This window comes from Bombina bombina, chromosome 1, assembly GCF_027579735.1.
Source record: "Bombina bombina isolate aBomBom1 chromosome 1, aBomBom1.pri, whole genome shotgun sequence".
Taxonomy (NCBI): domain Eukaryota; kingdom Metazoa; phylum Chordata; class Amphibia; order Anura; family Bombinatoridae; genus Bombina; species Bombina bombina.
In genome coordinates, this window is record NC_069499.1 from 1,098,006,084 (window position 1) to 1,098,023,976 (window position 17,893).

Genomic DNA, 17,893 nt, shown 5'->3' on the forward strand with positions numbered 1-17,893 from the left:
TCAGAGATTACTTGTACTACGCTCCAACATTTACGGTGTACACAGACAACAATTCATTGACATATGTCATGAGTAATGCCAGATTAAATGCTGTGGGTTACCGCTTGGTTGGTGAGTTGGCCGATTTCCACTTTGATATAAAATACAGGCCAGGTAAACAGAATTCAGACGCAGATACACTTTCACGATACCCTGTGAACCTCACAGACCACCTGAGAGATACACTGAGGCTGTGCCATCTGAACTTGTGTCAGCTATGTGCAAGGTAGCAAAGCTATTGTTGAAGAAGAGGTACCATGGGTGGCTTCACTGACTCTCTGCTCAGCAAGTGAGGTGAAAAAAGAAATGCTGAGAGGGCAGATGGTATCCCCAATGACTAAGGAGGATGTAAGAGCTTTACAACAAGATGATATCAGTATTAAGGAAGTGGTCAAGCTTAAGAAAAGCAACCCCAAACAACAAGGAAAAGAAAAGCATGACCAGAGAAACCAGGCATCTGATACATGAGTGGAACAAGCTAATAATTGAAGATGGAATTTGGTACCGGCACACAGGGAATCGGAAACAGCTAGTCCTACCAGAAAAGTTGAAGCCATTGTTTTTGGAAAATCTTCATGATAACATGGGTCACAGTTTGGAAATCGACGAATATGTGTTCAAGAAGTGCAACTGTATCAAACAGAAGTGTCCAAACATTCCTATGGATTCAATCACCACAAGTTCACCCTTTGCATTAGTGTCCATCGATTATCTTCACTTGGAGCAAAGCAAAGGAGGGTACGAATACATACTCGTCCTTGTAGATCATTTCACACGCTTTGCACAAATGTACCCAACAAAGAATAAATCAGGGAAAACAGCGGCAGAGAAGATCTTTCAGGATTTCATACCACATTTTGGATATCTGGAGAAACTACATCACAATCAAGGACGGGAATTTGAGAATAATATGTTCCAGACACTGCAACAATTGGCAGGGATTTATCATTCAAGGACTACCCCTTACTACCCACAGGGTAATCCAGTTGAAAGAATGAACAGTACCTTGTTGCAGATGCTTCGCACTCTGGAGGAAGAGAAAAAGTCTGACTGGAAAGAACATCTTCCACATCTGGTTCATGCGTATAATTGTACCAGGCATAAAGTCACTGGATACTCACCATTCTTTCTACTGTATGGAAGATCTCCCCAGTTGCCCAATTGATCTGATGCTTAACCTAAAATCAGAAAACGAGACTCAAAGTCACCTAACGTTTGCTCAGAAGTGGGCATCCAGAATGCAAGAAGCTTACAAAATTGCATCTGAAAATAGTCAAAAATCATCTGCTAAAAAAAAGAAGTACTATGATAGAAAGGTGAAAGGAGTACCTCTTCAACCTGGTGATCGGGTGCTAGAACGAAATCTCTCTGAGACAGGAGGGCTGGGTAAGCTTTGCCCATACTGGGAAAAATCAGTTCACAGAGTGGTGGAAAGGATCAATATGGGCCTGTGCACAAGATCCAACCTGAAACTGGTAAAAAGACTATTCGAGTATTGCACAGAAATCTTTTACTACCAGTGAATGACTTATCTGTTGAAGTCTGCATTCCAAAAGTGCCAGTGAAAGAAAGAACAAGTGGGTAAGAGAAAAGACACAGAGACGGATATGGACCAGGGGGAGGAATGCTCGGATAAGGAAGAATGGTACTATCCTTACTTACCAGCGACTACAGTAAATCATGACAATCTTGCACCTCAACAAAAGTCTCAAACTGGAAATATACCTCCATTAAGACCTTCCACAAAAGAGTTCAATCCTACAACAACAACATTATAACCAATATATGGTTCTTATGTTGGACAGCCAGGGCAGAGGCTGACTACCAGATTCAGGAAGAGGAAATGGTTAGGGCTAGAACCAGAAGAATTGCCTCTGCCAAGTCAAGCATTACCTGTAAGACAAGAAATGCAAACTGAAGAACAGTGATGAAAAAACAGATTTTGTGAGAAGATCAAACAGACATGCAAAGCCTAAAGAAATTTTGACGTATGACACATTAGGTCAACACATTTTACAGGCAAAGTCAGATTAACACAGTGCAAACTTACATGATTCCAGGCAGTCAATAACTTACCAAGTAGTTAATGCAGTTCCTTGGTGGCACCCAATACCTATCTGGACTTGTTAAGATGACTTAGAGATGATAGACTGACTGAGTATTGATGCCAGGAGTCATCAAAAAGAAGGAGGGGAGAGTGTGCTGGACTGAAAATTAGACTGTGGAAATAATTTGAAAAATGTACACCACACATATTTTTCGTTTTTGAAGTTTCTATGAGTCCTGTAAAAGGTGTTCTGTAAGCAGCCTGTAGTGGCGCATGATGCTGTAATGAGGGGGGAAGTGACATTCTGGACAGAATTGGAAATAAAGAAAAGAAAGAGCCAGAATAATAACTGATTTTGCTTCTGATTGTTTTCACAGTTACTGCCTCTCATTTTCCCATGTATCAGACCGGTAACAACTTCATGGATACTCAGGTGTGAGAACTTAGCATACTCTCTCATTTATCATATTCACATATATATATATATATAGTATATATATATATATATATATATATATATATATATATATATATTATACAATTTATTTAATCGGTTACAGCTAGGGTTGCCACCCATCCCTTAAAATACAGAACACTTCTTATAAGTTACACATGCTGCAGGGTGTGCAGGGAGGAATATGAATAGTGCTTTCCAGACACACAATACATGTTCCTCCCTGCACACCCTGCAGCATGTGTAACTCATAAGTGTCCAGGAAAACATGACTGAGGTGGCAACCCTAGTTATAGCCCTCACATAGTGCATTTGTCAAGGGCCAGTGTCAAAGCCAAAATGTTTTAAAAAATCAATTATCTATATCTTGGATTAAAAATACAAATTGTTGAATTGACAGATAAAAATAAGAAATATTCTACTATTCACACCATTTGGAAAAATAGCAGACCGCCTAACATTTGTTTCTGGGGATGTTTTGTGGGTGGGGACATGTTAGGAGGGGGCAGGGTCATGTGTGGTTAGTAGACAGATCATTAAAGTGTCTGGATGGTCAGTGGTTTATGTCAGCACAAATGAAGCGAGTTATTCAGTATTAAGATGCACAGTGCACTCATACTAAATGTTTAACAGATGCATGGCTGGTGTTAATAGCATGTTCAGCTCACTTACAGGAAAAGCAAGGCATTCTAAATTGCATCTAGTGCCAGATTTACCTTTTCTGCTGCCCAATAACCAGTTTCCTCAACGTTGCTCCCCCCCCATGTTTACTAGTGGCAAAATAAGTGAATAAATAGATGCTTCAGGCATAGAAGGTCATAAATAAAAATGTATTACAGCTAGATAAATTATGTGATGACAGAAGTTTAAAAAAATAAGTACAGGTAGGACTAGGTAGTAAAAACAAAATGTATGCTTACCTGATAAATGTTTTTCTTTCAGGGCATAGTCCACAAAACATTCTAATTACTAGTGGGATATTCACTCCTGGCCAGCAGGAGGCAGCAAAGAGCACACCAGCAAAGCTGTTAAGTATCACTTACCTTACCCATAACCCGCAGTCATTTGGCCGTAGGGAATGGAAAAATAAGTGAAACAAGGATATAGAAGTGCCTGAGGTTTGTACAAAAAAACTGTCGTCTGAATTTAAACAAGGGTGAGTCATGGACTCTCTATGCCCAGAAATAAATACATTTATCAGGTAAGCATGAATTTTGTTTTCTTTCTATGGCATAGAGAGTCCACAAAACAAATACCCAAGCTAGAGGACACAAAATGAATAGGAAGGGGAAAACAAGACTGGCGGACCTAAACTGAAGGCACCACCGCTTGAAGAACCTTTCTCCCAAAAGAAGCCTCAGCTGAGGCAAAATGATCAAATTTGTAGAATTTGGAAAAAGTATGTAAAGAGGACCAAGTGGCTGCCTTACAGATTTGCTCCACAGAAGCTTCATTTTTGAAAGCCCATAAAGATGAAACAGCTCTAATTGAATGAGCCGTAATTCTCTCAGAAGGCTGCTGTCCAGCTGTCTCATAAGCTAACCGGATAACACTTCTCAACCAGAGAGAAAGAGAGGTAGACGTGGCCTTCTGACCCCTACACTTACCAGAGAAAACAACAAACTGGACAGAAGTCTGCCGAAAATCTTTAGTTGCTTAAAGGTAAATGTAAGAGGCACGTACAACATCCATGTTATGCAAAAGACGTTCCTTCTGTGAAGAATAAACAACAATTTCCTGATTAATATTGTGTTCCGACACTACCTTAGGGAGAAACCCTAACTTACGGCTAGATTTAGAGTTTGGCGGCCAAAGGGGTGCGTTAGCTATGCATGCTTTTTTTCTCCCGCACCTTTTAAATACCGTTGGTATTTAGAGTTCACAGAATGGCTGGGTTTTCAGTGCGTTAGGCTTCAAAAAGGGAGCGTAGAGCATAATTTAACGCCACTTGCAACTCTAGATACCAGCGTGCTTACGGACGCGGCCAGCTTCAAAAACGTGCTCGTGCACGATATACCCATAGAAAACAATGGGCAGTTTGAGCTGAAAAAAAAACCTAACACCTGCAAAAAAGCAGCGTTCAGCTCTTAACGCAGCCCCATTGTTTTCTATGGGGGAAACACTTCCTACGTCTGCACCTAACACTCTAACATGTACCCCGAGTCTAAACACCCCTAACCTTACACTTATTAACCCCTAATCTGCCGCCCCCGCTATCGCTGACCCCTGCATATTTTTTTAACCCCTAATCTGCCGCTCCGTAAACCGCCGCTACCTACATTATAGTTATGTACCCCTAATCTGCTGCCCCTAACACCGCCGACCCCTATATTATATTTATTAACCCCTAATCTGCCCCCCACAACATCGCCGCCAGCTACCTACAATAATTAACCCCTAATCTGCCGATCGGAGCTCACCGCTACTATAATAAATGTATTAACCCCTAAAGCTAAGTCTAACCCTAACACTAACACCCCCCCTAAGTTCAATATAATTTTTATCTAACGAAATAAATTAACTCTTATTAAATAAATTATTCCTATTTAAATCTAAATACTTACCTGTAAAATAAACCCTAATATAGCTACAATATAAATTATAATTATATTGTAGCTATTTTAGGATTAATATTTATTTTACAGGCAACTTTGTATTTATTTTAACCAGGTACAATAGCTATTAAATAGTTAATAACTATTTAATAGCTACCTAGTTAAAATAATTACAAAATTACCCTGTAAAATAAATCCTAACCCTAAGTTACAATTAAAACCTAACACTACACTATCAATAAATTAATTAAATAAACTACCTACAATTATCTACAATTAAACCTTAACACTACACTATCAATAAATAAATTAAATACAATTCCTACAAATAAATACAATTAAATAAACTAACTAAAGTACAAAAAATAAAAAAGAACTAAGTTACAAAAAATAAAAAAATATTTACAAACATTAGAAAAAAATTACAACAATTTTAAACTAATTAAACCTACTCTAAGCCCCCTAATAAAATAACAAAGACCCCCAAAATATAAAAATGCCCTAGCCTATTCTAAATTACAAAAGTTCAAAGCTCTTTTACCTTACCAGCCCTTAAAAGGGCCCTTTGCGGGGCATGCCCCAAAGAATTCAGCTCTTTTGCCTGTAAAAAAAAACATACAATACCCCCCCCAACATTACAACCCACCACCCACATACCCCTAATCTAACCCAAACCCCCCTTAAATAAACCTAACACTTATCCCCTGAAGATCTTACTACCTTGTCTTCACCATGCCAGGTATCACCGATCGTTCCAGGCTCCGAAATCTTCATCCAAGCCCAAGCGGGGGCTAGACATCCATCATCCGGCTGAAGTCTTCTATCAAGCGACGGCTGAAGAAGTCCCGAAGAGGCTCCAAAGTCTTCATCCTATCCGGGAAGAAGAGTAGATCCGGACCGGCAACCATCTTCATCCAAGCAGCATCTTCTATCTTCATCCGATGAGGACCGGCTCCATCTTGAAGACCTCCACCGCGGACCCATCTTCTTCTTCCGACGACTTCCCAACGAATGACGGTTCCTTTAAGGGACGTCATCCAAGATGGCGTCCCTCGAATTCCAATTGGCTGATAGGATTCTATCAGCCAATCGGAATTAAAGTAGGAAAATTCTGATTGGCTGATGGAATCAGCCAATCAGAATCAAGTTCAATCCGATTGGCTGATTCAATCAGCCAATCAGATTGAGCTTGCATTCTATTGGCTGTTCCGATCAGTCAATAGAATGCGAGCTCAATCTGATTGGCTGAAAGCTCTTAACTACTGACTTTTTTCTGTGGCTGGAGTTTTGTCGTTAGATTTCTAACGCTCACTTCAGGCACGACTCTAAATACCAGCGTTAGAAAGATCCCATTGAAAAGATAGGATACGCAATTGACGTAAGGGGATCTGCGGTATGGAAAAGTCGCGGCTGGAAAGTGAGCGTTAGACCCTTTAATGACTGGCTCCAAATACCAGAGGGCGGTAAAAACCAGCGTTAGGAGCCTCTAACGCTGGTTTTGACGGCTACCGCCCAACTCTAAATCTAGGCCTGTGTATGAAGAACCGCCTTATCAGCATGAAAAATAAGGTAAGGGAAATCACACTGGAGAGCCGAAAGTTCGGAATCTCTGCGAGCAGAAGAAATAGCAAGAAGAAACAAAACCTTCCAAGATAGAAATTTAATACTAACAGAATGCATCAATCAAATGGAGCCTGCTGCAAAACTCTAAGAACCAGGTTAAAGGGACACTGAACCCAAATTTTTTCTTTCATGATTCAGATAGAATTTAAAAGCAGGAATGTAAATCTTAGCAGCCAGTCCATTTTAGGTTCAGTACCATGTATAGTGCTTGCTTATTGGAGGCTTACATTTACCCACCAATAAGCAAGCATAGCCCAGGTTATAAACTAAAAATGGGCCAGCTCCTATGCACCACATTCCTGCTTTTTAAATAAAGACAGCAAGAGAATGAAGAAAATTTGATAATAGGAGAAATTAGAAAGTTGCTTAAAATTGCATGCTCTATATCAATCATGAAAGAAAAAATTTGGGTTTAGTATCCCTTTAAGACTGCAAGTAGGTGCAACAGATTTAAACATAGGCCTGATTCTGACCAAGGTCTGAACAAAAGACTGAACATCTGGCAGAACTGCCAGACATTTATACAGAAGAATAGACAGAGCAGAAATCTGACCCTTCAAAGAACAGACTGACAAACCCATCTCCAAGCCCTCCTGAAGAAAAGCCAAAATTCGAAGGAATCCTTACTTTGTTCCACGAAAAACCTTTTGAATCACACCAATGAAGGTATTTACACCATACCCTATGGTAAATTCTGAGAGTAACCAGTTTATGAGCCTGAAGCATAGTAACTATGACTTTATCAGAGAAGCCACGTCTAGCCAAACTTAGACGTTCAATCTCCAGGCAGTCAGCTTCAGAGAAACCAGATTTGGATGAAGAAAGGGACCTGCAAGTAGAAGGTCCTTCCTGAAAGATTGTCACTAGATCCACAAACCATATCCTGTGAGACCATGCAGGAGCTATTAGAATCACAGAAGTTCTCTCCTGTTTGATGTGAGCAATTACTCGTGGAAACAACGCAAATGGAGGAAACAGGTATACTAGGTTGAAACTTCAAGGAACCGCTAGAGCATCTACCAGAACAGCTTGAGGATCTCTTGACCTTGAACCGTACTTTGCTTTGCGTTTTGACGAGACGCCATCAGATCCAACTCTGGAACCCCCCCACCTGAGAGTTATCATTGTGAAAACCTCTATGTGGAGAGCCCACTCTCCAGGATGAAAAGTCTGCCTGCTTAGAAACTCTGCCTCCCAGTATGCCACCCCTGGTAAGTGGATGGCAGAGAGATGCAATCGTGAGACTCAGAGTTCCTCCCTGGTGCTTGATATAGGCCACCGAGGTGATGTTGTCCGACTGAAATCTTATAAATCTAACCAAAGCTAGTTGAGGCCAAATTATTAAAGCATAGAAAATTGTTCTCAACTCCAAGATGTTTATTGGAAGAGATGACTCCTCTGGAGTCCACAGACTCTGTGTCTTTAAGAAACCCCAAACTGCTCCCCAGCCTAACAGTCTGGCGTCCGTGGTCACAATCACCAGGAAGGCCTCAGGAAGCATGTGCCCCCGAGACAGATAGTCCTGTGAAACTCACCATGAGAGTGAGACTCTTGGTGGGGAATCCAAATTTATCTTCTGCAAGAGATCTGAGTGGTCCCCAGTCCATTGACTGAGCATGTATAGCTGCAGGGGTCTCAGATGGAACCAAGCAAAAAGAATGTCCATGTAGGCAACCATCAGTCCAATCACCTCCATGCATTAAGCCTCTGATTGACGAATAGCAGGCTGGAGAGACAGGCAAGAAAATGAAGCTTGGATTTTCTGACATCCGTCAGAAAAATCTTCATGAACAGGGAATCTATGATTGTTCCCAAGAAACAAACCCTTGTATCTGGAACAAGGGAACTCTTTTCCCCAGATTAACTTTTCCACCCGTGGGAACGTAGAATAAACAACATCATCTTGGTATGAGATCTTGCTAGATGAAAAGATGGCGCTTGAACTAGAATGTCGTCTAGATAAGGTGCCACAGCAAGACCCTGGGACCTCACCACTGCCAGAAGACCACCCAGAACTTTTGTAAAAATTCTGTGAGCTGTAGCAAGGCCAAAAGGAAGGACAACAAACTGGAAAAAATGTTGTCCAGGAAGGCAAACCTTAGATACTGGTAATGATCCCTGTGAAAAGGAACATAAAGATACGGGTCCTTCAGATCTATGGTCATCATGAACTGACCCTTTTGGACCAAAGGAAGAATAGAATGGATGGTCTCTATCTTGAAGGACGGAACCCTGAAGAATTGATTGAGACACTTTAAGTCCAGAATGGGCCGAAAAGTGCCCTCGTTATGAACTACAAATAGATTTGAATAGAATCCTAGACCCCGTTCCTCTAGAGGAACTGGAACAATCACTCCCAGGGAGGATAGATCCTTTACACAGTTTAAGAAGGCCTCTCTCTTTATCTGATTCACAGATAACTTGACAGGTGGAACCTACCCCTGGGAGGACAAGATTTGAATCCTATTCTGTAACCGTGGGATACTATATCTATGGCCCAAGGATCTGGAAAATCGCGTATCCAAGCCTGTTGAAAAAAAGAAAGCCTGCCCCCCACTGGATCCACTACAGGATTGTGGGCGGCCCTTCATGTTGATTTAGGATCAACAGGAGGCTTCTTAGCTTGCTTCCCCCTATTCCAAGGCTGATCGGACCTCCAAGAAGACTTGGATTGATCCGATTGATCCCTTAAAGTTACGAAAGGAACAAAAATTAGAATTCTGGCGACCCTTAGGTCTATTCTTTTTATCCTGAGGTAGGAAAGAACCCTTTCCACCTGTAATGTCAGAAATAATTTCTGCCAGACCTGGTCCAAACAAGGTTTCACCCTTATAAGGCAGATATAAAAGCTTGGATTTGGATGTAACAACTGCAGACCAAAGAGCTCTGTGAGCTAAAACAGTAAAACCAGAAATCTTAGCACCCAACCTAAAAACTTGCATGTTGGCATCACAAATAAAGGTATTGGCTAGCTTGAGAGCCTTGATCCTGTCTTGGATCTCCTCTATAGTAGCCTCTTCTAGGATAAGATTAGATAAATCATTGCACCAATAAGATGCTGCCCCCGCAACTGTAGCAATACTAGCAACAGGTTGCCACTGTAATCCCTGATGAATGTACATCTTCTTCAAAAAGTCTAAAGCTTCTTATCCATGGGATCCTTGAAAGAACAACTATTTTCAATGATATTGTCAAGAAGATGTAAGAGACACAATATTTAAATAGTATCTTCCCTAGAGGTGCTGATAAAAAAATTTTTTACATCCTTAGTTCTGTATCCTGCCCCAAAAAAAAGGGTTTACATATTATAATGAAACATTCCACCTTAAATCTGAGGAACAGCAGAAAAGGTAAAAAGCTGCTTTTAAGGCATATTATAGACATTAACTGTCTCATTTCTAAACAAGAAGGAATCAATTTAAAGATTTCATTTTGAAAACCTTTTAAATTTGTTCAATTTGCTTAACTCTATAAAATAACCCTGGACAAATAAGTAAATAAGAGACAATACTGTTTCTTATATCAAAAGAGTTTTTTCTTTCATGATTCAGATAGAGCATGCAATTTTAAGCAACTTTCTAATTTACTTTTATTATCATTTTTTCTTCATTCTCTTGCTATCTTTATTTGAAAAAGAAGGCATCTAAGCTAAGGAGCCAGCAATTTTTTGGTTCAGCACCATGGACAGCGCTTGTTTATTGGTGCTGTCCAATCAGCAAGGACAACCCAGGTTTTTCACCAAAAATGGGCCGGCATCTAAACTTACATTCTTGCTTTTCAAATAAACATACCAAGTGTTCTGTCTATTATATGCTTATTATGTTCATGTTGATGACATCTGGTGGTTTCATGTTGCAATTACAGCTTGGTTCCTCTCAAGAATAAAACAGGAAGTGTTAATAAAGTTTGTTAATAAAAAGTGTACTTTCAGTTTCTCAGCAGCTATCTTAGCTTCAAGAAGCATGGAAATCAGCTCTTAATATTTGCCTCTAAATATACATATGCCTGTAAGTTATTTATTGTTTGCTAAGAGTTCATTGTATATTTGAATTGCATTGCTATTTGCTGTAAGGTTTAAATGTAAGCTCTCTGTGTTAGAAACATGTATTATTGTATGTATTGCAAGCACCATGTGTAAGTACATATTGTAATTTCAACTTTTCTTATTGTATTGCAGTTTTACAAAATAACTATTCAGAAGTAAAATCAGTTTGGAATAAACACAAAGCTATTTCTGTCTGGTTTGTTAACTAGCTGTCTAGCTATCAGTAGTGAGGACAGTACAGTAAAAAGGCATGCTATATCAAGGCAAGATACAGAGCTGCATTTTAAAGTAAAAAGGCAGGCTATATCAGGGGAAGATACAGAGCTGCATTGTAAAGTAAAAAAGCATGCTATATCAAAGGAAGATATAGGAGCTGCATTGAAAAGTGAGAAGCAATAACAAGCAACATACAAAGGCTGCATTTTAAAGTAAAAAGCAGTAAATAACAAGCAAACATTCAAGACCTGCAATTTAAAGTGAAAGGCAGTAAAAATAATTTGCACAAGAACTGCATTTAAAATATTGTGCTACTTTAACCTGATCACTATGAGCCAAGATACGAGTGTTGATATGACGCAGCAAACTTTAGAGACCAGATCCTATGCCTCTGGCTCTAAATATTCAATGCGCTCCTGCAGATCATCAGCCAGTTTTGCAGGACTCAGAGCCCGTGCTAAAGCACAAGCAGTCTATGAAGCAGCAGCTGAACTTGAAGAGGAATCACTTCAAGATTTTGCAGAAATAACTACCCATGATTCAGTACAAAGGACTTGTGAGTATGTACAGAACCATGCTCTGGACCAAGATAAAACAGAGCATGCTCCTATCCAACCTATGTCCAGCATAATACTACAGTTTCCTGACTCAACATATTTACAGTCCACTCCAAGTATTCCTGACTTGCACCCTCCTTCTCAGACTGACACTGCAAATGTCTCAACACCAAGGGTGCGGTTCCAAGAAAGCAGAGGCTACGCTGATCCACAACATCCATCACATTACATGGACTCTCACATATCCCCTCTCAGAAATAATACATTTGGAATTTCAGAGACTACTGATCTAGCAAAACACCTGATTCGTCGAGAGTTAGTGAGTACAGGGCTACTAACATTTGATGATCGACCAGAGAACTACTGGGCATGGAAGACTTCATTCCAAGATGTCACCAGAGATCTTAATCTTACAGCCAGAGAAAAGCTCGATCTTTTGACTAAGTGACTTGGTCCAGAGTCATCTCAACAGGCTAACAGAATCAGGTCAGTGCATGTTCATAACCCAATTGATGGAGTTAAAATGGTATGGCAGAGACTAGAAGAATGTTATGGCAGCCCTGAAGCTATTGAGAATGCACTGTTAAGAAGCTAGAAAACTTCCCCAAAATCTCAAACAAAGACAACATAAAGTTAAGAGAACTTGGTGACATGTTGTTGGAGGTGAATGCAGCTAAGACAGGAGGCTTTTTGCCAGGACTGGCATACCTAGACACAGCTCTTGGCATCAAACCAATTATTGAAAAACTGCCATATAGCCTGCAAGAAAAGTGTTTTTTTCAAGGTTCCAAGTACAAAGAAGACCATCATGTCTCCTTTCCACCATTCAGTTTCTTCACCAGATTTATTGTCAACCAAGCAAAGACTAGAAATGATCCAAGCTTCATATTCTCAACATGCAGCAACCAAGTTACAGCAAATACAGAGAAGACAGGAACAAGGTACAGTAACAGACCAACAGTGTCGGTAAGAAAGACAGAAGTGTCAGCTACTAATGCAGCTCCACAGGTGAAAAGCCCTTCGTGGAAATCCATGGAATCAGACAGTCCATGTCCAATTCATAATAAACCACACCCACTGTCAAAGTGTTGTGGGTTCAGAAGCAAGCACATTGATGAACATAAAGCTTACCTGAAGGAGAATTCTATCTGCTTTAGATGTTGTGCATCCATCAGACACATTGCCAAAGACTGCAGAAATAACATAAGATGCAGAGAATGCAACAGTGACCAGCATACTTCAGCTTTGCATCCAGGTCCAGCTCCCTGGGCAGTAGAGACTCCTTTACCTAAGGGAGAGCAAGGCGGGGAGCAAGAGGAAGCTACTCCATCCACTGTCGTATCCAAGTGTACAGAGGTAGTGGGAAAGGGACAAGGCCCAAATCATGTTCCAAGATTTATTTAGTGACTGTATATCCCTCTAACAAACCTGACTGTTCTGTAAAAATGTATGCAGTGTTAGATGATCAAAGTAACAATTCTTTAGCCAAATCAGAGTTTTTTTATGTGTTTAACATTAGTGGTGAAACATTTTCCTACACTCTAAGAACATGCTCAGGCATTACGGAGAAAACAGGGCGTAGGGTATCCAACTTCACTGTCCAGTCTATTAATGGGAAAACACACATAAAACTCCCCACACTCATTGAATGTGACATGATACCTGATGACAGGTCAGAAATTCCAACACCTGAGATTACACAGCATTTCCCTCATCTGAAATCCTTAACAGACAAGATCCCAGCACTTGACCCTAACGCACAAATACTTCTCTTGTTAGGAAGAGACATTCTGAAGGTGCACAAAGTACGTGAGCAGATTAATGGGCCTCACAACAGTCCTTATGCACAACATTTAGACTTAGGTTGGGTCATAGTTGGGGAAGTATGCTTAGGAGGAGCTCATAGACCAGCAGATGTGAACTCTTTCAAGACAAATGTGTTGCCTAGTGGGCGCACTTCTCTGTTCAGCCCATGCACTAGCTATATACAGGTAAAAGAGACTTTTAATGCTTGTAAACAACAGTCATACACCCCCTCATTGTGTTATTTAGGAACTGCAACTCACAATGTGGGCAGTTTAGATGATAATGTGTTTGTTACTACTCCAAACGATGACAAACCTGCTATGTCTATTCAAGATGGTATGTTCCTTGATGTAGTAGAAAAAGAGATGTTTATTGATTAAGCAAATTACTGGGTAGCACCCCTACCATTTTGCTCACCTCATCTTAGATTACCAAACAACTTAGAGCAAGCCCAGAAAAGACTACTTGCTCTACAGCGTTTCTTTGTGAAAAAACCTGAAATGAAAGAACATTTTGTTAACTTTATGCAAAATATCTTTGACCATGACCAAGCAGAACCTGCCCCACCATTGGAACCAGGTGAGGAGTGTTGGTACCTACCAATCTTTGGTGTCTATCACCCTCAGAAGCCAGGACAGATCAGAGTAGTTTTTGACTCAAGTGCTCAGTTTGAAGGCATCTCACTGAATGACACACTCCTTTTGTCAGTTGAGCTAGCTGAACTTATTACTGAAGAAATGGACATTGAACTTTATGCAGTTAAATATTACACTGATAGCAAAATTGTGTTAGGCTATATTCACAATACTTGTAGGAGATTTCATGTATATGTCTCGAACAGAATAATTCGTATTAGAAAATCTACTAATCCAGATCAGTGAATGCCAGTTAGACTCACATAGATTTCTCAGATTCTCAAAGTGGAAGTCCCTTGTGAGAGGTATAGCAACACTTATTCACATTGCTAAGTCATTTTCCAGCAGCACTCAAAATGAGTCGTGTACAGGCTGGCATTGCTGCAAAGGGTTATGCCATTCCTTAGATTTCTTGCAAGCTGAAACAGTGATTATCAAATGTATCCAACAAGAGGTGTTTTCGGTAGAGAAAAGGTCTTTATTAAAAGAAAAGAAAATCCCTGATCAAAGCCCAATCAAATGTTTGAATCCTATAATTGACAAAGACGGATTGATTAGAGTAGGAGGGCGTTTGCTTAATGCAGACATGACTGAAAATGAGAAACATCCTCTTATAATTCCTGCCAACCATCACATAGCTACACTCTTAGTTAAACATTATCATGAAAAGGTAGCACATCAAGGTCGTCATTTCACTGAAGGTGCTCTACGTTCAGCAGGCTTGTGGATCATTAGAGCTAAAAAACTCATTTCCAGTGTTGTTCACAAGTGTGTCACCTGTAAGAAGCTGAGAGGAAGGCTGCAGGAACAGAAAATGTCAGATCTCCCGACAGACAGACTTACTGTAGCTCCTCCATTTTCGCATGTAGGGCTTGATGTTTTTGGTCCTTGGAATGTAGTATCTCGCTATACTAGAGGACACTCTGCAGAGAGTAAGAGATGGGCTGTGATGTTCACTTGTTTAAGCACTAGAGCAGTTCATTTGGAGCTGATTGAATCTATGTCATCTTCAAGCTTCATTAATGCTCTGAGAAGATTTCTCTCCCTTCGTGGACCAGTTAAGCAATTCTGATCTGACAAAGGGACAAACTTTGTAGGAGCCTGTAAGGAACTACAAATTAACTCAGATGATCCTGAGATTCAAAACTATCTACTGGATCAAGGATGCACCTGGACTTTCAATGCCCCCCACTCATCTCATATGGGAGGAGTGTGGGAGAGAATGATTGGTGTGGCTAGACGTATTCTAGACTCAATGTTGATGCAAAGCAAAAACACTCGACTGTCCAATGAAGTGCTTACTACATTGATGGCTGAAGTTACAGCTATAATGAACGCTAGACCATTGGTTTCTATTTCAACAGACCCTGAGAGACCTGAAATTCTTACACCAGCAATGCTCTTGACTCAAAAGGTTTGTGCAACATCAGCTCCACCTGGTGAGTTTACCTTGAAGGAACTTTATAAGTGCCAGTGGAAGCAAGTTCAGAATCTTGCTGAAACCTTTTGGAAACATTGGAGGCAAGAGTACCTGTCATCACTCCAAACAAGAAGAAAATGGAATGAGGAGAAACCAAATGTTCAAGAAGGAGATCTTGTATTGTTGAAAGACTCTCAAGTAAAGCGCAGTGAATGACCAATGGGTCTTATTGTAAAAACCATTCCTAATGGTGATGGTAAAATTCGCAAAGTAGAGGTCAAAATCATTAAACAAGGGACTGCTAAAGTATACCTTAGACCTGTGTCAGATTTGATTGTTCTTTTTCAAAGTAAAAAGTTATCTGGTTGAATTTAATAATAATTTATAGATCATGTAATAGTGGTATATTTTTATACCAGGCGGGAGTGTTCTGTCTATTATATGCTTATTATGTTCATGTTGATGACATCTGTTGGTTTCATGTTGCAATTACAGCTTGGTTCCTCTCAAGAATAAAACAGGAAGTGTTAATAAAGTTTGTTAATAAAAAGTTTACTTTCAGTTTCTCAGCAGCAATCTTAGCTTCAAGAAGCATTGAAATCAGCTTTTAATATTTGCCTCTAAATATACATATGCCTGTAAGTTATTTATTGTTTGCTAAGAGTTCATTGTATATTTGAATTGCATTGCTATTTGCTGTAAGGTTTAAATGTAAGCTCTCTGTGTTAGAAACAGGTATTATTGTATGTATTGCAAGCACCATGTGTAAGTACATATTGTAATTTCAACTTTTCTTATTGTATTGCAGTTTTACAAAATAACTATTCAGAAGTAAAATCAGTTTGGAATAAACACAAAGCTATTTCTGTCTGGTTTGTTAACTAGCTGTCTAGCTATCAGTAGTGAGGACAGTACACCAAGAGAATGAAGAAAATTTGATAATATTAGTAATTTAGAAAGTTGCTTAAAATTGCATGCTCTATCTGAATCATGAAAGAAAAAATTTGGGTTCAGTGTCCCTTTAACCAATATTAATTCATGACATACAATTAATAAATTCAGATCATTTTGATTAATTTTATAATTAACATATTTACTTTACCAAATACTTCATTACAATCATAAATTAACATTTAAATGATCATAAGCAAAGTGTGTAGAAGTTTCATAGTTTTAAACTTTAAGATTAAAAATATTACACTTAAAGGGACAGTCTACACCAGAATTTTTATTGTTTAAAAAAAAAGATAGATAATCCCTTAATTACCCATTCCCTAGTTTTGCATAACCAACACAGCTATATTAAAACACTTTTGACCTTTGTGATTACCTTGTATCTAAGCCTCTGCAAACTGCCCCCTTATTTAAGAACTTTTGACAGGACTTGCATTTTAGCCAATCAGTGCTGACTCCTAGGTAACCCCATGTGCGTGAGCGCAGTGTTATCAATATGACACACATGAACTAACACTCTCTAGTGGTGAAAAACTGTCAAAAAAGCATTCAGATAAGGTCTAAGAAAATAGCATATGAACCTTCTAGGTTTAGCTTTCAACTAAGAATACCAAGAGAACAATGCAAAATTGATGATAAAAGTAAATTGGAAAGTTGTTTAAAATGACATGCCCTATCTGAATCATGAAAGTTTATGTTGGACTAGACTGTACCTTTAAAGCACTTTCCATATAGCGGAAAAATACGATTTCAACAAATCCAAGTCTTAAAAAAAAAGCGCCTTGGAAAAACACCTAACAATTTTACTGAGTGACTGGAATCCATTATGAAATCGTCCCTAAGGTATAGGGAGTGCGTAGGCAGAATACCTTGGAAAATCTTTAGATAAGTGGCTTATCTTGCAGTTAATGAATGGATTTGAATTGTCTCATTAGAAAACAACATGATAACTCTTTTGAAAAGTATTGGCAGAACATTCTTATTGATTAAAATGTAGGTCTTAGTAACAAAAAAAATATGGATAAACACATGAAAAACTATATAAAGAAACAAGGATTTTATGATATTACAGATCTTCATTTAAGCTAAAGATAACAGCTAACGTGAAACCAAAGATGATCACTAATTAATTCACTGTTGATTATCCCTACTTGATGTGCCTGAATATTAACATTTTCGTATAATTTTGTACAAACTTATAACTACGTTTTTAAACATATACGTACTTCATTTAAATCATTAATAACCATTCTGATATCAGTATTTAAGTTGTGTACAAGTTTCATAATGAAAACTTTTATTTCAATAATATGTTTTTACTCAACCAGGAAACAATTGTGCTTATTACTTGGTATCGTTATTTGAAAAAGCAAGAATGTAAGCATAGAAGCCAGCCCATTTTTGGTTCAGCACCTGGGTAGTACTTTCTGATTGGTGTCTGAAATGTAGACACCAAACAGCAAGCACTACCCAGGTTCTGAACCAAAAATGGGCTGGCTCCTATGCTTACATTCAAATAAAGATACCAAGAGAATGAAGAAA